This window comes from Centroberyx affinis, unplaced genomic scaffold, assembly GCF_046629955.1.
Source record: "Centroberyx affinis isolate AG114_WGS23_722 - 3 ecotype Tasmania unplaced genomic scaffold, CSIRO-AGI_Caff_v1 ptg002399l_1, whole genome shotgun sequence".
NCBI lineage: Eukaryota > Metazoa > Chordata > Actinopteri > Beryciformes > Berycidae > Centroberyx > Centroberyx affinis.
The window spans coordinates 64,597-92,275 of NW_027280651.1; the positions used below are offsets into that span (position 1 = coordinate 64,597).

Genomic DNA, 27,679 nt, shown 5'->3' on the forward strand with positions numbered 1-27,679 from the left:
TCCCCTCTCAGAGCAGATCTTGTAGATCTGTTGTTTGATGTTAGCAGTTTGATATTCACCAATACTTTTCAGGTGAGTGACTGAATACCTTTTTTCAAGACCTGTGCTCATAACAATGAAAATAACATTTTAAAATGGAATTGTGGTATGAGTTCCATCAAGTTCCATGTAGCTGCTATCACTGTATCTCTGTGAGGCTCAGTAGTTTGTTCCTTTGTTAAACAAATGTTCCAACGCTACAACAGTAAAGCTGGTTTGGATAAAAGCATCCATTAAATGGCAAATTGTTTGTGCACTATTTTCAAATCTACACATTATCAGCCCAGTCAAAAGTTTCAAATTAGAAATCTCATTTCGCATGTAATTGAACAAAAATACATGTCAAGTGTACACAATGCTAAACTTACAGCTGTCTGTAATTTTGAGCTTTATGTCTTTACTACTTTGCAGGGTCACACCTGCTAAGGGAATCCAGGAGACTACTCATCATCTGATTTGCATTTCCGTGCCTCAGTAAGTTACATGTTTCTACAAACATTTTGGACACTGTCATGGCATTATGGCAAATGTTGCATCATTCCAGTGATACTGAAATTGTGAATCTACACATCAGCAGTCAGAGTACTATTCCATAAAGCCAGATTACCAGATCAACTAGATTAATTTCAGCAAGTCAATCATATTTCCAGGGAATTAAATTGCACAGAGCATATTGAATGAAGATTGACATGAATTTCCATGTAAATGTAATCTACCAGACTTGCAACCCATGAAGCACCCAACTATTTTGGCTCCATAACAAATTATGTACTTTAGGTTAACTGCCATATATAGTACAAATATCACATTAACAGTCTGTCTGTATGTTATGCACATCAAGGTATTCAGTATTGTCAACATATGTACAAAAGCTACAACTTTAAAACTGGCTACCTATGAATTACACTAATACAATAAACAGATGATCTTTCATATAATGGTAAATCATGTCAAAATATATGTTTTAAATATTTTCTGGCATACAAAAACCATGCAAATGCTGTGAGTGGTGACACATTTGACATTGGAAGTGTACTGCACAGTAAATATTCACATTCAATTTCCCCATTCAATAGTAAATTCATGCAGGTCATTTTTGGCCCACCTAGGTAAACTTGGCATTTTAACAAAAAAATGTGTTTCAAAATTAAAATGTGAAGGTAAAACATTTAATAGGGAGATATAAAACACAAATTTTGAATATTAAGTGGTGAAATGTTTTCATTGCAAAACAAATTGCATGAAAACACAGTCTGATCATTTTCGACCCACTTGTGCACCTAATTTAACTCATATCTGCCTTTCTTACCCTCCTTTGTGGAATAGGCTCCAGGTCAGAAGTGTCAAAATAAACATCCATTTGAAAGTAATTGAGCAAAAAAAAAATTTGTGCGTAAAGATTGGCCACAATAGTTGACCAGTCAAGTAGTGTCAACAGCCCCTATGTGACCAGGCTGATTGACTAAGTCCTAAATACTATAAATAATAAGTAATCTACCAATTTTATATAACCCAATCAAAGTTAAATCTATATTTTGAGCCTGTGCACAATGGCATGCACCACTGCATGCTATAGTTCATTTGTATATGTTTTTTCAGATGATGTCATAGTTGCCGAATCCCACTAATTTCATAAAGATTGGGAAAAGCTGTCTTAAACCAGCCCTATTAAACTTTCATGATTCATCTAAAATATGTCACGTAGAAAATGTAAACTAGATGAAGGCTGCAGGTCCATATTCAACAAAAACACAAAGGAAGAAATAGACCATAAAGATCTTTTACATTTCACTTTGCCCTTTTCTTAATTAATTTAAGGAGAAATTGCATTCTTCTTAAAAAATACACAGTTCATGTTTTCATCAACAAGATAACCCAGAAACGTATTCTTAAGGCTATCTACATTACAGCGCCATTTAGATATAGCCACTCTTGAGCTGACTACTTTACTAATCATTTGGACAACCCACCAACCACTCCACCTTGAATAAGTGGAGTTTTGCATGTCCCTATGAAGTGTTCTCTTTTTCACAGCTTTATTTCATTATTACATTGCAGGGTCACACCTGATAAAGCAGCTCAGGAGACAGATTTTCTAGTGTTGCAACTTCTTGTCTTGGTGAGTGTGTCACAGAGTCTTTGACCTCTCACATTACTGTGTCATTCTATCTTCATGCAATATGGTAAATTGTCATTACAGATACAGTGGCTTGCAGTTAAGGTCATTGTTAATCTACTGAGTAAAAAGTAATGGTTGTTCTTTAAATTGCTGTTTCTTTTTGCAGGATCCCTGTGTTTACCATCTACCAGAGAGAACAATTTCAAGCTTCAGTCTTCAATATTTTCCATACATATATTATATTACATTTCATTAGCAGACTTTTGATAGGCCACAATTTTGCAAGAATTATTTAGTAATTACAACATTTTTGTTTGATATTTTTGAAGATGCCAAGGAAAGGCAAGAGATCCCAGGCTGCAAAAACCCGCTGGACAAAGATGGACCTGGCAGATCCACAGACCAGTCCGCCCGGCACCAGCAAAGAGGTACATTGTAAAGAATTGTGTATCCTTCTTTTGCATTTGACAATAATATCCAAGATATATTTGCACCTTTGTCTGCTAATGTCTGCTTAAAGGTCCCATATTCTACACTTTCCAGTGTTTTACTTTGTCTTGAGGTCTATTACAGTTTTTCTCGATCGCTTACACACTATAACTGGGCCTACTAACTAAACATCCCAAACCATGACGCCATCTACCAAAAGACAGACCCATTTGCCAAAACTATAAACACTATTCCCCTGTTTTCACACATATTCACATTTGTTGAACTTTTTGTGAAAAACTCTACACACAAATCCCTTCATATATCACTGGCTGCACCATGTGCTCATTTAGAAAGCACTGGTATTCAATATCATTAACTCAAGTCATCACAGCTCAAACCCAATTAACACACAATTCCCCAGGTGCAAACACTAAGACTCAAAATTGTTCACCCACCAATCAGAACCTCAGGATAAATACATAGATAGATAGATAAAAGAGCCATGGGTCAGTTCACTTGTTTTGGAACAATGGATCCACAAAGACCTGAAGGTAGAGGAAGAGGACACAGGGGAGGAGGTGGAAGAGGAAGGGCAAGGGCAAGGAGACAAATAGTTTCTGATGAGATTCTTAAATTGGGATGCTGAGGCAGAATAAATGTGATTTCTTTCTTTATCTACAAACTGTTTTTTTAAAATTGGTTTATATTGGTAAATACATGGACATTATTTTACTGTATTCTACGCTCTTTATCAGTTGCATATTTTTACAGTACATTTACTTTTTCACTCAATTTCAGTTTATTTTACTACAGTACATTGAGGAATTAAAAATGTTGAAAATACATAAATACATGTGTTGTGTCTTTATATTGTGTTCATCATGTAAAGAGGTTGTTCTGGGGGAAAACCATAAGTGCCATTATTCATTGCAGTAACAGGTTTTTACAGTAGTGTTTTGAATTGATCTCACCAGTGTGTAACGGCTACTTTGTGTTGTGTGTGTATTTGATGGCTTTTGTGTGATGTCTGAAGGCAAAGTTTGGTTTAGATGGAAGATTACATGGTTTTGAGTGGAGAGTTTGATTTTGACATGGAAGTTTGAAGTTTGTGAAGATGAGTGTGCAGTTATGCATTTGTGTTTAGAGTTTTGGGAAATGGAGCATAATTTCAAGAAATGTGTCTTAGCAATCAAGAAAAACTGTAAAAGCTGTTTGTCTGGTATCATCTACCAAAAACACTCTCAATCCATTTTACATGTTAATTTTGCACCACCTCTCTAAGCCTTTCCAATAACAGGTTGTTTCTGCTCCTGTGTCTTTAAGGCTTATTAATATTAATGACCCCAATGTTGTGATTGGCTAACCGTTTCAAATTTCAAAGGTGACACACCACAGCACTGGCAGAGCAGGCAGCAGACAGGCAGGGAAAACTCTCCAGTAATAAACAATGACAACCGCTCAAACACTTAAAAAAAAACAAAAAAAACACTGTTAGTCTATTATTTCTTACAAAAATGATAATGAAAGTTACGGAAGTCCAAACAGCTGGTTTAGAGGCTCGCTTTTCTAATATGGATTGTGTGGATTTAGTTGGCGACCGTGCATTTTGATACTTTCACAATGTTTAGATAGCACATCCAACTCCTTTATAATCAAAGAGGCAAGGAAAATCCTGTTGGGACCTTTAAAGAGCAAACACTTTGAGAAAATGTTACTATTTGTCATCAGATACCTGAAGGCCTGACAGACCAAGGGGCAGCAAAGCGCCGGCGTAAGATGGACGGGCCAACTGTACAGGCACCAGTCAAACAGGTACATACATTGTCCTACAGTGTACAGACACAGCATATTTGCAGCACACTCAGTTATATCTTTGCTAACTCGTCATTATCACACAATACTTGAAAGTCCAGTGGCAGCAGTTACACTGTAGATATGGCTTGACACCCAGGGTTATATCTTACTTGGCTGCTCATCATAACATAATGTGTGAAGTTACTTTTCTTTTAAATGTCTGTTTGCAAAATATTCTTCAATCTTACACCCTTTCGTTACTGCTGTCAATATTTCCAAACCTTTGATTGAAACGTGGATTCTGCTACAATTTTACTACAATTCCCTAATCAATCACTATTTGGCAAATGCTCAATTGTACAGTGGTGTTGCATCTAATGTGGATTTAACTTACAGTAAGTCAACCACATGGTTTATAGACTGAAACAATAGAAACTTCAAAGAAGAATAACAAATTATAACTCCCTAATACCATTTCACTCAGACTCTAGTGATCATGTGTGATGAGATGTTTACTCTCTCTCAGCCTTGGTTGCTGCATGTATCTGAACATGTTAAGATCTCATGTCATTGATTGTAATGCAATTCTATTTGAAGCTACTGTTTTTCACACAGAATGCCCCCCACATGCACTTTGGCATTATGTACCTTCCCTATTTAGAATGTAACACCACTGTATTTGGTATAAAAGTATAAAGTTGTTGTCTGCACCAGTCACATGTTAGTTGCTTCTAGGGCTGTCCCCGAAAAATCAACAATTCAATGGATCAACCAACAGACCCCCATATTGACTGCACTGATCATAGTCAAACAGTTAATTACACTGTTGTGTTTGGAAGGGTGACAGCAGCAAAGCTAATTACAATACTACTAATTTAATTGGGTATTTGAACAAACACTATTTGATGGAGTACAGCAAGATCCCACACAATATGCTAGCTCACAACAAGAATATACTGAGGCAGCAAACATTAGAGGATGCAGTTAAAAAAGAAAAAACGAGAGGATTATCATTGAATTTACGGCAATGGATGACCATCCCCTGTGGCCTTTGGCTGTTTAACATAGCATTTAAAAAAAAAAAACTCAGGCACTGCCCTTGTACTACTGTACAATCTGGTATTTGAAAACCACAATTACTCTCATTACAGACATTTGAGTGTTCAGATGTCATTGCTAAGTTTGACCATGCACTGGATTGATTGCAGCTTTAATTTACAAAGTGCAGCATTGAAAAATAAACACTGACATTTCAAAATGAAAATGCCTAGTTGAAAAAAAAAAAACACTTATTATACCACTGGTAGACTGGTTTGATTGATCAATCTTAGTCAATTAGGAAAAATCTTAGTCAGGGACAGCCCTAGTTGCCCATCAAAAAAAGAAAGATATTCTATAATTGTGCTCAATACTATAAACATAACGCATTTGCACAAATAATAATGGTGTCACACCATTATTTAATATTTCATTCAGCTACCTGATCAGACAGCTGAAGAGTCACAGATTCAACAGCCAAGCAAAGGTAAACCTGTAGTTCAGATTTCTGGCACAGGACATGCAAAAGCTGTCATCACACCCAGGATTACATCTGTGCAGGCATCTCATTGTCAAAATGATGTCAGATATGCTCCCTTCTCAAGAAATCATCAGTGCACATGTGTAGCTCTGACATTTCTGGCCTACCACAATGAAGGAGCACAATTGAGGAGGCCTGACCTTGACAAAATACTACAGGAGGGTGATTCTTTGTACACCTGTGTTAAGGCAAACCTTATTGTTGAGGGGAAATTTCGAGGAAACCACTTGAGCATGGAAGATGTGCCACAGAGTGTTACAACAAACCAAAATACATACAGTGTACTCAAGTCTCCAGCGGAGATGGGATACCTGAGAGCCACACGTACTGATCGCATGCAGAGTTGGTGGTTGAATCTTTCCGACAGACTTCAGTGTCTCTCAACATCTGTCAGCCACGCATTACTCATTGTTCCTCCTGAGTGCATTGCTGTGTTTAGAGACAGATCTGGATGGTATGGCTTCTTTGACTCTCACTCAAGGACTCCCAATGGACTGCCCCACCCTACTGGTCATGGAACTGCTGTGATGTTGACTTTCACACACCTGAGTGACATGATTAACAAGATACACATGTTGTTCCAACATCGTGGTGATAAAACCCAATATGACTTCATGCCTGTGTCATTTCAACTGGAGCCCCAACCCAGCCAACATTCTGGACAGTCAACTAATGTGCAGAACTCACAAGAGAGTTCAACTGTACCACAAGTGGAGACAAGTGGAGAGCCCCAACCCAGCCAACATTCTGGACAGTCAACTCATCTGCAGATCTCACAACAGAGTTCAACTGTACCACAAGCAGAGACAAGTGGAGAGCCCCGACCCAGCCAACATTCTGGACAGTCAACTCATCTGCAGATCTCACAAGAGAGTTCAATTGTACCACAAGTGCAAATAAGTGTAGGAGCCCAAAACCCACAAAACAAAGGACAATACAGAAAGATGAGCAAATTAAATAAACAACGGCGAAAAAGAGAAGCAATGCGCATGGAAAGGAACATGAAAAAGCAATGTGTAGAAGATAAAGAAGCAGCTGCCTCTCATGAACTAAGAAAGGAGAAAAAACGACAATTTGACAAAAACAAATATGTCAGTTGTTCACAGTTTCGGAAGGCATATATGAACAGGAGATATAACAGAGATCCTGATTTCCAAAAGAGACAGAAGGGATACATGATCAGGAGATACAACAGAGATCCTGATTTCCAAAAGAGACAGAAGGGATACATGATCAGGAGATACAACAGAGATCCTGATTTCCAAAAGAGACAGGCAAAGGTCTGTTTAGGCTCCAGTGGACTTACACTGTCATTAACTCTTGAAATGTCTGTATCACACCAATGTTTCCACATTGTTATTGTTCATTAATGTTTATGGTTTTTTTGGGGTTCTGTGAACCCTTTGTGCTATCTTATGATCAATAAAAGAGTAATGTATCATATGATAGTACACACATGTCACTCAGTGGGGAGTGATGCACTGTTCTCAGCTCTTGGTACAATGATTTGCTTCTAGGTGTTCGGTTTCTGACCTGCTGAGCGGGCTGTCACAAGCCAGCAGTGTCAGCCGTCCCTTTAGCTTATTGTTGTTTAAATCAGGAGTGAGATTACATAATTATTCACTCATGTTGGAAATGTTCAGGTTACAGAGGGCTCATACCACTACAATGAACTGTTTAGGCTCCAGTGGACTTACACTGTCATTAACTCTTGAAATGTCTGTATCACACCAATGTTTCCACATTGTTATTGTTCATTAATGTTTATGTTTTTTTGGGGTTCTGTGAAACCTTTGTGCTATCTTTTGATCAATAAAAGAGTAATGTATCATATGATAGTACACACATGTCACTCAGTGGGGAGTGATGCACTGTTCTCAGCTCTTGGTACAATGATTTGCTTCTAGGTGTTCGGTTTCTGACCTGCTGAGCGGGCTGTCACAAGCCAGCAGTGTCAGCCGTCCCTTTAGCTTATTGTTGTTTAAATCAGGAGTGAGATTACATAATTATTCACTCATGTTGGAAATGTTCAGGGTACAGAGGGCTCATACCACTACAATGAACTGTTTAGGCTCCAGTGGACTTACACTGTCATTAACTCTTGAAATGTCTGTATCACACCAATGTTTCCACATTGTTATTGTTCATTAATGTTTATGTTTTTTGGGGGGTTCTGTGAAACCTTTGTGCTATCTTATGATCAATAAAAGAGTAATGTATCATATGATAGTACACACATGTCACTCAGTGGGGAGTGATGCACTGTTCTCAGCTCTTGGTACAATGATTTGCTTCTAGGTGTTCGGTTTCTGACCTGCTGAGCGGGCTGTCACAAGCCAGCAGTGTCAGCCGTCCCTTTAGCTTATTGTTGTTTAAATCAGGAGTGAGATTGCACATTATTTACTCATGTTGGGGATGTTTACAGATGAGTACAGCGGGCTCATACTGGCACAGTGTTCTATATTGGCTGGACAGACTTCCTTTGTCATTCATTATACTACTGCTCTTTTCAAGATTAACATGTTATGCTTATCAAGCAGTATCATGGCAGTGTGTGGGGGGCACACTGCCTTGATGAGATCAAGCAACATAAAGTAAACAAAAAGTGAGCTGCAGCTCCAGTGATGAAACGGGACACCAAAACAAAAGAAGACATTGAGGTAAAAATCATGAATAGGACTGCTAAGTGCATAAATGTTCACATGTAATTGCATGATTAAATCATCAATAGTATGGACTATAGTGTACATGAAGATTCATGTGTGGAACAGAGTTTTTGCAATATATTTTGTATGTTGAATAATTTATGTATATTATAATGTATACGGTTTCCTGTTTTTGTTGCCATTACTAACATATGTGTCCTTTTAGTATAGCCACAGAAAATGTGGTCACCACACCATGCTTACCAAGAAGCATCATGGCGGCGTGCAGATGGGAAAAAAACAAATCTCAAGCTAAGTGTTCATTTTTTCTGTTCATCTTATTATTGCATCTTATAAATGTTATAAAATAACATTTCACTACTTTGAGAATTTGTCAGAAAATTTGGCATCACCACTTACCCAAAAAAAACATTTCATGAATGTAGATACAACTGAAGAATTAGCACTAATACAGCTGTTTATGTTCTGATTGTTTTTCAGACACGGCACAGCTGTTAAACAAAGATGAAGACCACAGTGAACACCACAATGTCGATGACAGCAGGTCCAGTGAGGAAGCAGCACACCAAAACAAGTAGATATTGAGGTAAAGGTTATGAATAATGACTGGTAAAGACTACTTTTGCATCCAGTGTGTCTTAGCCAGTGTCATATTTGGTCATGTGCTGTGTGTAAGGGCATATTTGCAGTATATGTCAAATATTATGCATTCTAGTACACATGCTAATGAATGTGGGTGAATAAAGGAAAATGTGCAGTGCATTTTACATGTTTGAAAGTTGAGAGAGTGTACAACGTACTTAATACAATTCCCTGTTTTTGTTCTCATTACTGATACGCATGTCCTTCTGTATAGCTGCAGAAAGACTTTGGCCACCACACCATGCTTACCAAGAAGCATCATGGCATTGTACAGATGGAAAAACATCATCTAATGATAAGTGTTGCATTTTTTCACTTCATTATATTTTGGTGTAAGCTAATGTTTTCACTATTTTGACAATTACCCATATAATACATTGTCACCACATACCGAGGGAAACATTTCACTAATGTTGATATAAAAGAAGGACTAGGACTAATTCAACTGCTGATGTTCTCTAACTATTTTCAGACGCAGGACAGCTGATACAGATGGGGAAGCAGTGAGGAAGCAGAGGAAGCAGTGCACCAAAACATGAAGGATATGAATTTCACTGGTAAATTCTAGTGTTGCAGTATATTTTGTCATATGGGGTTTCTGTATCTAGTTAAGTGCAAACAAGTTTACATTGATGTGCATGCTTACATCTTCTTCATTATGAACTATACTCTGCATGATGGGGACTATGTCGGTAAATAAGTAAGTCTGCAGTGTATTTTGTGTTAAAATATGTTATCACCACATGCTCATAGAAACATTTCACTAATAAAGATGTAAAAGGATTAGGGCTATTGTAGCTGCTGATGTACTTTTTTTACTTTTTCAGACAGCTGTTAAAGCAAGGTGAACACCGCGACGACGATGGCAGCAGCTCCAGTGAGGAAACAACGCACCAAAGTAAACAGACATTGAGATAAAGGTTAGGAAAATAGGACAGCTAAACTTGTTCTCATTACTAATGTACATTTCATTCTGTATAGCCATGGATTTGTGCAGATGGGAAAACAACATCTAATGCTAAATGTTGCAGTTTTTCTCTTTAGTATGTTGTAAAATAATGTTTTCACAAACAAAACATTTTAGTAATGTCGATATAAAAGGACTAGGACTAATGGAGCTACTGTAGTAACTGCACCCACACCGTCATTGTCATCACACATCTGGAAGGGCCTTGCATCCTGTGTGTGAGCCTCTTCCCTGATAACGGATCAGGAAAGTGGATGGAAAGTGGTTGGATCGTAAAGGAGGCCACTGACCTCTTGGTAAATCACTCCATTTTCACCCTAAGAGCTGATATCAAGGACCAGACCTGGTAAATAACCATAAAACACCAACACTCAGCCCTGTCTTTGGTAATCCCCAAAGAGACAGAGAGTCTGAGATGACACCCATTGGAATGTTGCCAAAATCAAGAGAAATCTTTGATACAGACTCATGAAACTTTGGGTATCACATTGTGGTGGACTCTAATGTATATGACTAATTTTATGTGTAACTGTGATGTTTTATATAATAGTTATTTACGTTATTCAATTTCGTTATCTTTACATAGGGCTTCGATAGCCATGTTTGATATTAAAGTGTTCAGGAATTTGTGCTGAGTTTAATAATGTTAATGTTACGACGGTCAATTATGGTGTATAGATCTGGGAACCAAAATTAGGGTTTCATGCATATGTAATGAGCCGTAAAACTAGACATGCCAGCCCACGCACACACCCCTCAACTGATCACAACAAAACCAAACACACACATTTCCAAGCGGATTTCATGCACTTTACGTGGTCGCGACACGTGTGCTAACGGAGTCTGACAACAACTTTGTTCCAAAGTTTGTCTCCAAAGACGGACTCAACTGCATCATCATCATCAAGCCAAGTAGAAGCCTGTTTCATCCGAAACAGTGAAGATTGCCTTGCTGCCTGCCTATCTGCCTGACAAATACACACACACACCAGCACATGTGTCTGTGTGTCCTACCTGCTACAACCTCACTATCAGCTATCCTGCTGAGTTTAACTCTGAAGAATCATCGAAACGTCCAGAGTGGGTCGGCGTTAGCCTTGAGAGACCCACAGCCCTGTCCAGCAGCCTGCGTGCTCCAGCCTGCGTGCTTCACTCTGCTGCGGCCTGCTGAGATCAACTGAACAGACCTCGGAGCTTCATCCTCCAGCACCTCGTCGAGCTGAGACTCCTCACAGCCTCCCGGCCTCAGCGTGCTTCATCTCCCTCCGGACCTTCGCTGGTGTCGTATGTACTGATCATTGTCCACGGGGCATCATATCATACATCACACATAGCTATTCCATTACATTCACACTTCACACACATATCACACACCTTATTACGGCTCCCTATAGTTATAGTGACCATTCAGTTATTCAAAGATTCATTTGAGTTTTCCAGATAGTTATACTGTCGCCCTTTATTCCTATCTTGCCGACTCATGTCTTCCACTGCTCATCTTCCATGATTGTGTCTGCTGAAATGTTGGTTTAATTATCAGTATTGCATATTTACATGATCATCTATTCCTATTGCCATTGATTCATCAATTCATAGGTATACCTCTTGTATATACTGTACTATATTCACTTGTATGATTATTGAGTGTGCTTAGTTTAGTAATAAATATATTATTCTGCATAAAGTCACCTCCTGTGTTCAGTGTGTGGGTTTAAATTCAAACATGCAGAGAAGTCACTCCTTCAGATGAGACCTGTTGATGCTGTCTGTTATCTGGTGCCCCGTTCTTAATTCTCATTGAAGCTAACTCTAAATTATATTGATATCAGACACCATTAATACCTATCACCACTACACTACTGATGTTCTCTGATTATTTTCAGACACAGGACAGGGGATACAGATAAAGGAAACTGCCGACACCAGTGAAGATAGAGGACAGCAGCAGCTCCAGTGAGGAAGCAGAGGAAGCAGTGCACCAAAACATGAACACATTGAGGTAAAGGTTAAGAATTTCACTGGTGTTGCAGTATATTTTGTCATATGGGGTTTCTGTATCTATTGAAGTGCACACAGGTTTACATTGATGTGAATCCTTATATCTTCTTTATTATGGATTGTACTGTGCAAGACGTGTGGGCAAGTGAAAGTGAGGTGTCTGCAGTGTATTTCATGTGTTTCAGAGTTTGTGTACAAGGTAGTGTGTACAGTTTTCTATTTATTGTAATTACTAACATGTATTTCCTTTTATTTAGTATTATGACCCCAGGCCATAATGTGTATTTGTATTTGACTGTGGTTTTTGTGCTGTTTTCCCTGCCTGCCTGAGGGTGGTGCTGTTCACCCTGTTCTGTGTGTTTTCTCAGTGTGCCAAGTTGCAGTTGGTGGCCTGTGATTGGACGGAGACTGATGCCGCCTGCTTTAAAATGGCGCCCGCTGATGCCAGCTTCGCTCTCTCTCTTTTCCTGACTCCCGACCAGACTGTGCTGTGCTGCCTAGCAATCACCAATGTTAGGATTGTTAATGTGCCAATCTCTGTTGCACATACTGTAAATATCTTCTAAAAGAGCAGTCCTGGTAGTTGTAGGGGTGAGAAGCCTTTTCTTTTGACATCTTTTCTCCTGTTTATGTTAGGGAGGTAGGTAAGAGACCTGTATTTTCTTTTGTTTTCTTTTGATGAAGTTAGGTAAGATAGTTGTTAATACTATAGATTGTTTTGTTTATTGTTTTGGGCCGTGCTCTCCCCGACGCCTATTCTACCTTGTTCTGATGAATAAGTCAATTATGTTTGGACTGCATCTGCCGTGGCACTGGTCATCCTTGGGAGTGGGAAAATGGGGGAGTCACTTTTGTGTTGTGCTCAGTTTTCCCCTAAGCCGGGCGTAACATTTAGTTTCAGAAGAACAGTTTGAGCACCAGACCACTGTAACACTGATTTACTTCATCCATCAGAGTTCCAATCCACTGAAATCACCTACTTCCTCACTTCCTTTTTACTTCTGTGTATGTTACATTTTGTAATTTAATATTTGTTTACCCACTCTTGGCACTCATTGCATGCCTGACATTCCTGGAAAGGGGATCCCTATTTGTGAGGCCCTTCTTCCATTTTTCCCTTAATGAGATGTTTGTGGAAGTTTTTGTGTCCACATTGAGTATCTAAGGGGGGCATTCATTCATTGTATTGAAACATGGACTTTGCATTTCCATCCCTTGTTGAGTATTATGTTGAATTATATTGCTTGACAGTAAATATGACAAATAACCTTTTTTGTTTTTTACTGAAGAAAAGATTTATAGACCACTACTTAATTTTTTCAAGGTAATACAGCTGTTAAAGCAAGGTGAACACCACATTGAACACCATGACGACGATGGCAGCAGCTCCAGTAAGGAAACAACACACCAAATTGAACAGACATTGAGATAAAGGTTAGGAAAAAACAGCTAAACTTGTTCTCATTACTAATTTACATTTCCTTCTATATAGCCATGAATATGTGCAGATGGGAAAACAACATCTAATGTTAAATGTTGCCATTTTCTCTTTACTATGTTGTAAAATAATGTTTTCACCATTTCTGCAATTTTCCATAAAATATGTTATCACCACATAGACAGGGAAACATTTCACCAATAGTGATATAAAAGGACTAGGACTAATGGACCTACTGTCAGACACAGGACAGCTGAGACAGATAAAGGAACATGACGTGAAGACAGTGAAGACCACACTGAGGACAGCAGCAGCTCCAGTGAGGAAGCAGTGCACCAAAACATGAACACAGTGAGGTAAAGGTTATAATATGACTGATAAGGCCTAGTGTTGCAGTATATTTAGTCATGTAGTGTGTGTATTTGTGTAAGGCAACAAATATTCACATGTGCATGTTTATATCTTCAGTATTATGGATTGCTGTACGCATGGTCATGAGTGTGTGGAAAAATCAGTAGAGGGGAGGCATGCAGTGCATTTTGTGTGTTTGAAAGTTTGTATACAATGCAGTGTATACAGTTTACTGTTTTTGTCCTCTTTACTAATGTACATTTCCTTGTGTATAGCCACAAAAACAGTTTTCAGCATCATGGCAGGGTGCAAATGGGAAAACACTGACTAATGCTACAACTTGCAGTTTTTTCCCTCCATTATATGTTAAAATGTTTTCACTATTTTCACAATAACCTATAAAATATATCATCACCACATGCCCAGAGAAACATTTAACTAATGTTAATATAAAAGGATAAGCACTAACGGAACTACTTATGTTCTCTGTTCTATGTTCTCTGATTATTTTCACATACAGATAAAGGAAGACGATGACAACAGTGAAGACCACACAGAGGACAGCAGCAGCTCCAGTGAAGAAGCAGAGGAAGCAGTGCACCAAAACATGAACACAGTGAGGTAAAGGTTATGAATTTCACTGGTAAAGCCTAGTGTCGCAGTATATTTTGTCATATGGGGTTTCTGTATCTGTTGAAGTGCACACAGGTTTATGTTGATGTGCATGCTTATATCTTCTTTATTATGAACTGTACTGTGCATGATGTTGACTGTGTGGGTAAATAAGCGAGTCTGCAGTGTATTTTCATGTGTTACAATATGTTATCACCACATGACCAGAGACACATTTCACTAATGAAGATGTAAAAGAAAAATTTGGACTAATGAAGCTGCTGATGTTCTGTAATTTTTTTCAGACATGCCACACCTGTTAAACCAAAGCAAACATCACAGTGAATGCCACATTGACAATGACAGCAGCTCCAGTGAGGAATCAGAGGGAAGCAGCACACCAAAACAATCAAACATTGAGATGGAGGTTAGGAAAAATAGGACAGCTAAAGCCTAGTGTAAAACTTTTTGTTTTCATTACTAATATTTCCTTCTGTACAGCCATGGATATGTGCAGATTGGAAAACAACATCTAATGCTAAATGTTGCATTTTTCCTTTTAATCTTTTCACTATTTGTACAATTTCCCATAAAATATGAGATCACCTGATAGATAGGAAAACATTTTACTAATGTCGATATGAAAGGACTAGTCCTAATGGAGATACTGATGTTCTCTGATTATTTTCAGACACAGGACAGCGGATACAGATAAAGGAACATGACGTGAAGACAATGAAGACCACACAGGACAGCAGCAGCTCCAGTGAGGAAGCAGAGGAAGCAGTGCACCAAAACATGAACACATTGAGGTAAAGGCTATGAATTTCACTGGTACAGCCTAGTATCACAATAAATTGTGTCACTTGGGCTGTCGTTATTAAACTGTGCATGTCGGTGAGTGTGTGGGTAAAGAAATGAGTATGCAGTGTGTTTCATGTGTTAAAATATGTTACCAACACATGCCCAGAAAAACATTTCACTAGTGAAAATGTAAAAGGATTAACAGTAATGAAGATTCTGATGTTCTGTTTGTTTGTTTTTTTCAGACACAGCACAGGCGTTAATGGACAGCAAAGACCACAGTGAACACCACAATGGCAACAGCTCCAATGAGGAAACAGCATACCCAAACAAGCAAACATTGAGATAAAGGTTATGAAAAATAGCACTGCTAAAGCCTAATGTAGACGTTTTTGTCACCATTACTAATGTACATTTCCTCCTGGAAAGAAATACATTGGTATTTCAGGTGGTACAGGTGGGAAGACAATGTCTAATGCTAACTGTTGCTGTTTTTCTCTTTGCTATGTTGTACAATCATGTTTTCACTATTTCCACCATTTCCCATGAATTATATTATCACCACATAAACAAGAAACATCATCTAATTTCAATATAAAACAACTAGAACTGATGGAACTACTGATGTTCTCTGATTATTTTCAGGCGCAGGACAGCGGATACAGATAAAGGCCAGTGAGGAAGCAGCACACCAAAACAAGAACACATTGAGGTAAAGATTCTACATGACACTGGTAATGGGAAAATTATACTTCCATATCTATACACACTGGAGCATCGCTCTCAGTACAAAGCATGTGTGTTGTTGCCCACAAAGGATCTCGCCATAGCTTACATACAGCTCTCCAAAAATTAAACTACACAATGTGATGCACGACCAGAACGACAGTCATTGGCCTGCTTCATATTTCCTCCTACCTGTATCCAGTAGCTGAGAGACAGTGTGTGGAGTGCTGCAAATATATAGATCTGGAAAACAGTTCATTCCCAAATTAGAAAGATTACTACATGTAACTGTATTCATGGTGAAAAATATCCCAGAACTCAACTCTCACAGAATGTAAACACTATGACATCTCCTGTTATTACTTCCATCCTAAAAAAAGAACACAGCTGCCATATAGTATTTCAACGGTATACTGTACAATCACCAACACAGAACCATAAATGCTTAGACCAATCACAGCACATGTTGTAATATGTGGTCTCTTCATCTAAGTGCGCACAAGTTTACATTGATGTGCATGCTTATATTTTCATTATTATACATTGTACAATGCATGATGGTGACTATGAGGGTTCTGTGATAGAACTGACTCTGCAGTGTGTTATCTGATTATTTTCAGGCGCAGGACAGCTGATACAGATAAACTAAAAAGATGACAACAGTGAAGACCACACAGAGAACAGCAGCAGCTCCACTGAGGAAGCAGCATACAAAAACAAGAACACATCAAGGTAAAGGTTATAGAAGTCACTGGTAAAGCCTAGTGTTACAATTTATTGTTTCATATGGGGTGTCTCTATCTATTGAAGTGCACACAGGTTTACATTAATGTCAAAGCTTGTAGCTTCATTATTATGGATTGTACTGTGCATGATGGTGACTGGTACATTAATGAAAGATTTCTGCTATGTATTTCATTTATCCTGAGTGTGTACAAGGTAGTGTAGAACTTTCTGTATTTATTCTAGTTACTTGACACCAAATATGACAAATTAACTTCTGTTACTGTTTTCAATTTTACACTGAATTAACAACTGTCTGGCTATATTCTCTTTTTACTGTATACAATATGTTATTAAATGGCTTTGAAATAAAAAATAAATGATCACATATAGTGCCATGTCAGACTTATCCATATAATGGTACTATCTGTTGAAAAAAACATTTTCAAGCTACCACTCAATGTATATGTATAGACTTAGCTGAAACATAAACTATATTATAGAAAAGGCTAAATTTTGTAAAGACAATATAATTGTGCTTGCTGCCCTTGCAACAGTCCCTTAGACTTGGCGTTCATTAGTTTTGCTAAGAAGTGCAGCATTGCAATTGTTAGCATTTTGCTAGAGTGTTAGGAGCAGTAGTAGTAGTACTAGTACTGGTAGTAGCAGCAGTACTACTAGTAGTAGTGGTAGTAGCAGCAGTAATGGTAGTAGTAGCACTTTCACTGGCACTAGGTCACAGAGAACCAAATAGAGGGATACAGAGCTGTGTGTGTATCTTACACAGTGAAAATACACTGTAGAGGATTCAGTCCAGGATTCAGCAACAACACTGCTCTCACAGCGGTATAGCCTATTCAAGTGAGCATTTATTTTACTTGCTAAAAGCTGTCTGGGTCTCGGGTATTTCTGGCCAGCAATAAACCTGTTAAGCCGTAATTACGAAAAATCGCGATGGAAGATGGTCTATTTACAGAAGATATGAATGTCGTACTGCTTTGAAAACATGGGGTCTTCAGCTGTCAGAATCTGTAAACCAGTAGTATCTTGTCCAAACTACGTCTTATTAGGAAGTATTGTAACGGTAACGTTGCACAAATATAAACTTCATAAATATAAGAGCGAGTTGTGATTAAAAGATCCGGGATAATTTTCTCGTCAGTCTAGAATAACATGCTTGATACAGCTGGAAACTAGAAATTCAGAGCTTTCCAATGACCCTAAACGCACCACGATTTCAAGGATACAACGTCGGAGACGGGGAAACTTTGCAGTCAAACTTCAGTCGCACTAATATTAATCTATCTTCTTTCCAAAATATTTCCCCAAGGCTTGTGTTTTTTTCGCCAAAAACGGCAGACTTCAACAGGACCAACGGGAAGTACACAGCGATCGTCAGAGAGGTTACCAGCTAGACTGAATTCCTCGATGACGTTCTATATTAACCCCTTCGTCGCCATCTGGTGGCTGTATTGAAGTACTGACACCCATGAGCCTTACCATTCGATGCGCATCAGTATTCATATTACTATTTCACTGTTTTTGGGAGATTTATATTTTTTGTAACATGGCTACATGGAAATAAATACTGTTTTGAAGTAAAACTCCCAGTCAACATATAAACAGTAAACATAGCCAAAACATGGACACCAACTGAGTATATCTTTGCATTGTATATTAAATTGTCACATAACTGTTGTATAGCCTATTAGTGTATTTTCATCAAATGCACAGTCACCGTTGTAGTCAAACAGTAGGAGAAGACATTCAGTTGCATCATTATCCATGGGATCTTGGTTATAATGGTGATATTGCCTTTGAAATTTAGATTACATACTAGGCAAGGATGAAAATAGTATTTTTTCCTTTATTGCAGCTCCATTTACTCTGGAATGGTAACAGATATAGGTTTACTTACATCATATTCCATAGCTTTTTACCTATCAACAGAGACCAGAAATATAGGCCTTATGGTTGAAGAGCTATGCCAGAGTTATTTGGGGTATGGTATTTTAGGCGTTTTTTCCTAGGGCTGGGGCATGGGCTTAACAGCTTAAGACTCAAAAAAGAAACTTGAGACAACAACATTTGCCTAATTGTGAACACACCTACCTCAAAAACCTTATGATTGACGCAACAAATATAAATAAATCTTGAAAGCAAATGACAAATTACCTTCTTTGTTACTTTTTCCACTTTTCCACTGAATGAATAACTAAGTACCTGACTATGTTCTATTTTCACTGTATACTTATTAAATTAATTTGAAATAAAAAAATAATTGATCACATATAGCCTACTGCCATGTCAGACTTAACCATATGGTACTTTCTGTTGAAGAAAACATTTTCAAGCTACCACTCAAAGTATATGAAGTATAGACTTTGCTAAAACATAAACTATATTATCCAACTTTGTACTACATGGAAATTCATACATCTTACCATATTAGATACAGTAATCAGTTATTTCAGTTACATACATGGTCGTTAATATATTGGTAGGTCAGCAAGATTAGCCTACTTTCTGTTCAACCCTGTAAGACACAGGAAGCCACTTCAGTGAAAACACAATTGGTCTCATATATTCATGTTTTAGCACAGTCATCATGATCCCACCAAAACTGTCCTAAACATATTTGAGCTCATGTATGCCATTGCCATAAATCACCTGCAAGACTACATTGCAGTATTAGGCTACTGCATTGATTAGCCTACTCTGTACCTGGTTGGTTGAGGCCAACTTTGGAGACATGCTTGACATGGTAGTGTTGCATGTATTTACAGTAGTAACCCCATTTAAGCTACCAGATGAAACACTGAGGTTTCAAACCTATAAGACTATTAAATTACTATAGCCTACTCCATTAGACCTGCTGGTCATTGTGCTTTTTTCAGATAAAGGTAGCCCGTGAAGTCAATAGGACCAAAAACTGTATCGATTCCATGCATAACCCATAATTAATAATAATACAATTTCAAAAGTTTAAACATTCTTATTTTTTATTAAACTTTTTCAAATAAATGCAAATAAAAACAACTTCAACAAATGTCCCCTTCTCCCTCCGAATCCTTCATTCTCACGGTGGGGACATGGCGACGGTGGGGAGGACATCGGCGGCGGGAGGGGTGGGGGACATGACGGCGGCTGCGGCGGGAGAGATTAGGGAACCGGCAATGGCGGCGGCAGCGATCATATCATCTCAAAGAGAGAAAAAAACATTGTTCAGACAGCTTTGTCGATGACGGCATCATGTTGCGAGACATGTTGTAGGAATCCTGGAACGCCTTCGCGGGCAGCTTTATAGTCGCTCATGCGCACGTGACATTGCTTTGTATCTGGCGCCGGCGCGCATTTCAAACTTGTAGCGTAATAGACCATTGGAACAGGCTATAACCTCACAATGACAGATTTATGAATGTGCGGCTCAATGAGTGTACTGTTACTTTTCTAATAGGCTACATCGTATTCTTTTTTTCAGGTATTCACAATTAGATTTGGGGGTTGGGGGTGCTGAGAGAAAGTCTACATAATGATGTCATATTAAATACTGCACAACATTCATGATTTTTGTATTAATTTGAATGGCCAACATTTTACACCAGAAAAAATAGTAATTTAAAACAAATTTCCTGCATTTCTATGGGGGATAGATACATAATTGGTGGGGGGGGTCCAAAAAAAATAGTAATTTAAAACAAATTTCCTGCATTTCTACACCACCTAACCCCTTGGATTAAGTCAAGAAACAGCAACCCTGTATAATGTTAACCAAAAATGTAAAATTATGTTACATTACTAGATTTCAGCATTGAGGTGCTTACATTCATGATTTTGCATAGGCATACTAACCTAAAAAACCTTCGCGAGAACGTTTCAGAGCGACAGACACAGAGTGTCCCCATAACCATAGCAACTCACTCTCACTCCTGCCTGAGAGGAGAGGGAGAGACGCAGAAGAGCAGCTGACTGAGATTACTCTGAGCAGCATGCATGGGAATAAATTACAATATATAGCTATAGATTAATATAATATAATAATATAATAGATTTGTGTATATTTCTCGCTATTCAGATGGTCTGAATAACTCTCTGCTGCACGGTGCTGCTCTGTCTCGTCTGTCCTGCTGTTAGTATCTCTTTTCACAACGTTATCAGTTATGAATTTGTTTTTCACTGCGTGAGAAAATGGACTTGTGGCTGAGAGCGTGTGAAAAATGTCAATTGCGTGAGTCGCACGGTCAGTGCGTGAGAGTCGGCAGCCCCGTGAACTCGCTTGACATTATTATGTATGAAACTGCCAATCAGATCTATTTACTTATTAATCGGAGGTGCCAGAACGCCGTTCCGGATCGTTCCGGCCCACTTTAACCCATGCCTGTAACCAGTGAGACAGGAAATTGAGAGACAGGGAGCGAGCTACATAACGAATCGTCCGGCAGCACCACCACACCAATTTTAAAACAATGAACACACAAAGCATCTCAAATTTACAGTGTGACGGGGCTCAGCCTTGCAGTTACAGCCCCCAGCCAGCAAGGGGTCCCTGCAAACACATCAGGTTGATGGCATCAGGTTGTGGGCGTGGAGGGTTGTTCTTATAGCATTCACATGATTGGCCAGTGTCGATTGAAACGTTTGAGGCAATCACAGTGAGGGGCTGGCTATAAATGCAGCAAATCTCGCCATAGCCTGTAGGTCTCCTCACTATGGCTGACTACGCTCCATGCGTTTGGATCGTCGGGAGCTCCCTGATCACCAGGCTGCATGCTCATTTAGAAGCGTTTGAACTGGACCAGAACCTGGGGATGAATTGCCATCACCTGGGACGGTAGAGGCGGTAGATGGTGGGAGCACCTGCTGCCTCTTCTCCTCTCGGCGCGGGCAACCACCCGCGACGACCCAGATGTGATGGTGGTTCACCTCGGCGGGAACAGCATTGGCATGGCAGGGAACGACAGGCTTAGTTTAATGTGGCGGATGAAGTCAGATATCAGGGAAATTGATTTGTTGTTTCCCAACACCAAATTGATGTTCTCGGACATCCTCCCTCGCTGGAACTGGAGGGGTCAGACCGCTGCGAGCGGGTACGGCCTCGAAAGGACCAGGCGATGGCTAAACGGGGTCATGTTTGGCTTTATGTCAGACATGGGTATGGGATGCATTCTGCATCCCAACATTGGCTTCAATCATTTAGTTAGGGATGGCGTTCATCTAAATTTAGAGGGGAATAGAGTGTTTCTCCAAAACATTTGCACAGCTCTGGCCTTCGAGCTCCACTGATCACGCTGTCTGCCCTCAAAGGCTCTTTTAAGAGCCACCCACATTCTCATCAAAAGAGCATTAACCTATTAACTTACATCAGGAGGTGACGGGCACCTGTGGGCTACTCCTGACTCTCACATGGCAGCTAATGCAGTGTTTTTTATGGAAATTACATTTTATGATGAAACCGTTTCATTATTATTCATGATTAGGAAATCCTGCTTTTGTATAGCCTAGGCCTACTATACACATAAAACGATGACCTGTTATCCTAAAAAATAAAAAAATAACTTCAATATCAAGGTGACAGATAGTGACGTGCTGTCGTAAGTGTGACTAGCCTATTTCCACTGTAATACAAAATATGGGGGAAATAGACTAGTAATACAGCCTATGTGATTCAGCTGTGTCTGCTTTACTGTCACCGTAGGCTACTGATTTAAGGCAGTTTGTGGAGGTTAAAAACCTGGGATCTTGTATCCTCTGTCGTAACTGCACACCAACTGAAAATTATTCACTGTAAATTTGAACAGGTGCAACGCCATGTGGACATGAGGTTGCATTGAACTGCATTGCAAGGGGAGAGCTTCTAAAAGGCTGTGGTATGGTCCTCCAATTAGGCTATGTTAAGAAACTGTGTGATTCCCTGCACGCGATTGGACAACAGTAGGCTAGTTGAATCTAGAAAGGGACCGAGTCATTATGGTCTTGTGTGTGTGTATGTGTGTTGGGTCAAAGCATAGCATTTGTCTAATCAATAATCAATAATGAATATCGGAGAAACCTTATAATGGATATCTCAGGAAAGTAATAGGGCACTGCTTATGAGCCACACACTTTGAGCGGAGCTCTCAAGCATTTCGGCCGGACGGCAGATCCTTCGTGACGCACGGGGAATGAGTCGCCCGCGCGGCGGGCTTGATCTGTCCTAGACACTGGCCAGCGTAGAGCGAGGAGCGAGAGCGAACAATTTTTCAAAATACTCCGCTCCCCCGCTCATTGGACCGTTTTGCAGACGTCATAGTCGCCGCCCCTCACAGGCAAGCGGACGTGTTTGAGGACAGCCTTTCTCTCCTAGAGTTGCAACGTCGTTTTGCGTGTCCGCCGGCTACCCCGCCTCGAGCCTCTCCAGCCGTTTTGCCTCCAGCCCCGTTCTGTCTCTACCGGGCAGTGAGGCGGCATACAGCAAATTTCTCTCCTCCGCTCTACAGCTGTCTTAAATTAAACTTCATGTTCAGATGAAAATATTTCGCAAAAAGCTTTTAAAACCCATGTCAATGAACTGACTAAGAAACAAAAATTTAAACTGGGTTTTTTTTTGTTTTTTTTAGAAATACGCAATGCCTTACCATGAGTAGTAGGATGCAGATTGTCCAAGCAACAGTTATATCAGTGCTTGATTAAGGTGCTGCAGGGTGATGCATTGTATAGGGATTGCTCTTGTTTTTCTTTTGGTTGTTGTTTTGTTTACTTGTTGTGTATACAGGCCTCTCTTGAAAACGAGATCTCAATCTCAATGGGACTGACCTGTTTATATAAAGGAAATAAAACATTTTTTAAGGACATTATTATTAAAACTCTTTGTAATCAGACATAGTTTGGACAAAATACAGTTGGTTTACGGATTTACGGAGCAAAATGCTAAGGATTGCAATGCTACAGAGACATATGAGACATCAAAATGTGCGGCTTGTTGGGTAGCAGGGTGCTATTACTTTTCTAAGAGATTCATAATAAGGTTTTTGAGATATTAATGATTAAATGCCATTTTAGACGCAATACACACACATTGAAAATGATGAGAACCAGAGGGACTCAATCATAGGATCACAGAGCCAAAAAGTTAAGTTTCACTTTGTCCGCCAGTTAGGTTTCACTCTGTCCGCCATCTTGCTCTCCGCTGAGCTCCCGAGCCCGTTTCTCTAAGCAGGCTGACCTGCATGTAAGCTGAAGCTAACTGAAGCTATCTGAAGCTAAAGTAGAATCTATACAATTATATCGTATCACCAGTTATTTCGATGCATATGCGCGAGCTCAGTCCACCTGACGGCCCTCTGTTCTGTGGCGGACAGACAAGCATGGAGGAAGCATGGACACAGACGAAGGCAGGGCAGCGCCGGAGAGAGAAGCCGGCGAACGTGGGCACCAGAGCTAACAGGGCTAGCATCCGGAGCTAACTGAAGCTAACCCGGGGTATCAGTGCAGGGCAGCGCCGGAGAGAGAAGCCGGCGAACGGGGACTTGGATCCGGAGACGGGGATAGTTGGAGGAGACGGGGTGAGCTGGAACGGATATAGTATGGATGTATGGTACCAGAGCTAACAGGGCTAGCGGAGTTTTTATCAGCTCTACTGATGCATTTGGGAGAGAAGGACCGCGGTAAGTCAAAACAAACACACACAATCTGTACATTTAACGTTACTGCCGTTATTGCCCCTGGTGTGTGGTCCTATTTTTTTCCATTTAAATTTTTATTTAGGCTACAAGAGCTTGCTAGGCTATACAAATTAAATGTTTGAGCTCATTCATGTCAGTGCTTCGACACAGCCAACAGATGGCGACAAAGACCATGAGTTGCCCACATAGGCGCTCTGTCAGACTCGGCTGGTGTGTGTGGTGCATTCAGTGTCCTTGGAAAGCTGGGAATCTCTAGCTTTGTTCGATAGCAGACATATTGTTGTGGAGTGTTGAGAAAAGTATCCCAGTGCCTTTGAACACAACTGGCTCTCATATTTAGTGAGTCTAGTCTTTGTCAAATTGGACAGGGGCCGGGACAGGGACATTGCAAGGGCGGCAAGCACAATTAAATTTTATTTAGAAAATTTAGCCTTTTCTAGTTATTATTATTTTTCTGTTCTGCGCACTACTCCTCCTACAGTCTTTACAGTAGATAGACATATGAGGCATCAAAATGTGCGGGTTATTGAGGGGAAGTGTGCTATTACTTTTCTAAGAGATTCGTCGTGGGTTTTTTGAGATATTCGTGATTAAGTACAACTTTTTTTCCCATTGACTTGAATGGGATTGTGCAGGATTTTGCATAAAAGCAGCTGTAGCTCAGAAACCATAAGAGCTGGATAGGTGGTGGATAGGTTCAAAGTCTCCCCTTCTACTCTGGTGTAAAAAATCACACCAATTGACCTGATGGTGGCGCTATAACAGCCCTTTTTACGTTTTGGTCAATAACTTTTGAACAATAGCATGTAGAATCAAAATTCTTTTTTCCTTGGATTCCCTGGGCCCATTTCCTCCTAACTAGATTTTCCGCCATTTTGAATTTTGTCCAAAACAGTTTTTTGGCTACTGTTCGTACAAATGTTGTCCAATCTTCACCAAATTTGGCGCACAGCATGTCTGGACCGTCCTGCTCAAATTTGCTGATTTGTTTTATGATATTCCATACCGTTTTGATGTTATACGCTTCCAAAGTTTGATCACATGTTGTGGGCGGGGCCTATGATTTAAAAATTGGTATAACTCATGAATGCATTATGCTATCCCATCTTGTACAGTTGTGCACATATCATGTCTCAGCCGACCTGTAAAATTTCGTGTAATTTCGCCAATAGGGGGCGCTACAGCGACCTGTTAAGTTTTAAATTATCGTAACTCAGTGACCGTAAATCCTGGAAACAATTATTTTTTCCCTTGGATTGTTTTTGTTCCCTAGTAACCTAGCAACCACCAGTGACACCCTAGCAACCACCTAGCAACACCCTAGCAACCACCTAGCAATCGCCTAGGAACGCTGTAGCGACCACTGCGCACCAGACAGTGCAGGAATACACCGATGATTGACAGTCTTTACGGTGATTGTATTCCATTGGATGTCCTTTTCCTGTCACAACGCTCACAAATCTTGCTGCTGTTTGCACATTGCTGTACTTCACCCAGTAGATATCTCTCTCTGTGTATCTATCTATCTATCTATCTATCTATCTATCTATCTATCTATCTATCTATCTATTTATTTAGTTGGGCTTGCTTCAGCAACTGCCACTATTCCCACAATTTTCACAGCACATTTATTTTACATCAAACTGTTCATATACTTCTCCTCTCTCTCACAATGCCAATATCTAAGTGGTAGCAGTTGTAGTTTTGAAACACACACACACACACACACACACACACACACACAATACAGGTGTAATTAACATTAAATGACTGATTCTGCTTCCATTACAACTACTGCTGCTCCACCTGGTGGCCTATTCATGGCACTGTTGATTCTCCCTGTACAGTGGGAGCCCTATTGAAATAGGGTAAACGTCCCTATTAAGCCCACCAAATCCGCTTTTCAGACATTTCTAATATATACTGCCCCAATTTAAGTGAGAACATTTTAGTTAAAATGAAAGTCTAATTTCTCATTTGAAGTGTCAATAATTCATTTATACCAATTTCTAATGTTTTTATTGTTTAATTTGTCAAAATATGTCAAAAGTCTGGCATGGGCTTAATGGGTACCTAACGTACCCTTTAAGCCCATGGGTGTTCCAAATAAGCCCACTTCATGATTTGTTGATAAATAAATAAATATCTAAAAAATCTTAACAATACAAACTTGTTCTATTCAAATCTGTAATCTCTTAGCTCTCAATAGCTTTTTTCATTTTGTCTCCACTCCTATCCTATGGCCTGTACAACATGTCGTCTTTGGAATGTAGCCAAAAAACTATTTACGAACAAATTCAAAACTATAGTGGAAATTACTCTTCAATACTTCAGCTTTCAATATGTGTTGTCATTTTGTCTGTATCTCTATCCTATGGAGTGCTGTTGGCATTTGAAATTGGCCAAACTTTCTGGTCCAGCCAGCTGGTTAAAAGTGCAGATATTTTTATGAAGATTTCTGAAGACCGACTGACTGAAAGAAAAACAGTTTGAAAAAAAAATATATTGTTAATGTTAGGATAGAATATAGGCCTATCCAGAATGAATTAACCTATGCAATATCACTGATATTTAAATATGGGTATTAACTATGTGGATTATGGAGCTGATACATCAGGTGAGGTCAAAATTAGGGAGGAAAATGGTTCAAAGGTCAAAAGGGAGAAAATCCCTATTGCAACACAGTCAGGTGGGCTTAATGGGAGCAGATGGGCTTAAAGGGAACATCAGTGAATTTATGGTTAAAAGACAGAATATTTTATTATACGCACATGACATTAAAAAACCAACTATATGAAATAAATCTATATATGGTGCACTAACATAACATGAAAAGTATAAATTGATCATGCAGAGAAGTAATTAGCTATACTCATTTACATCCACCCCAGACAGTGTGATTTTTTTGCTAGTGTCCCCTTTAAGCCCACCAGGTAAAAATGTTAATTAAAAAATAAATGAAGATAATCAAACACATTTATTGTCTATTTAACAGTATAATAATATAAAGTGCATACAAAAATGTAAACTATACATGCTTATCATGCTTTATGTCAATGCAGTGAACCATACTATGCAGCTACTGTACTGATGCAGCATGTGGTCTGTTTGCTAGCATGCTAAAACTC

General features: G+C 39.3%; 1 long non-coding RNA gene across 1 annotated transcript; it reads left to right on the forward strand.

Annotated features, from left to right (window-relative positions):
• The first annotated feature begins 12,747 nt into the window (after positions 1–12,747).
• On the forward strand, positions 12,748–16,890 carry LOC139656175 (uncharacterized). Its single transcript, XR_011696089.1, has 8 exons — positions 12,748–13,670; positions 13,917–14,030; positions 14,546–14,646; positions 14,943–15,064; positions 15,329–15,449; positions 15,687–15,792; positions 16,087–16,153; positions 16,788–16,890. It is a non-coding gene; the product is annotated as an uncharacterized lncRNA (long non-coding RNA).
• Positions 16,891–27,679: the final 10,789 nt, after the last annotated feature.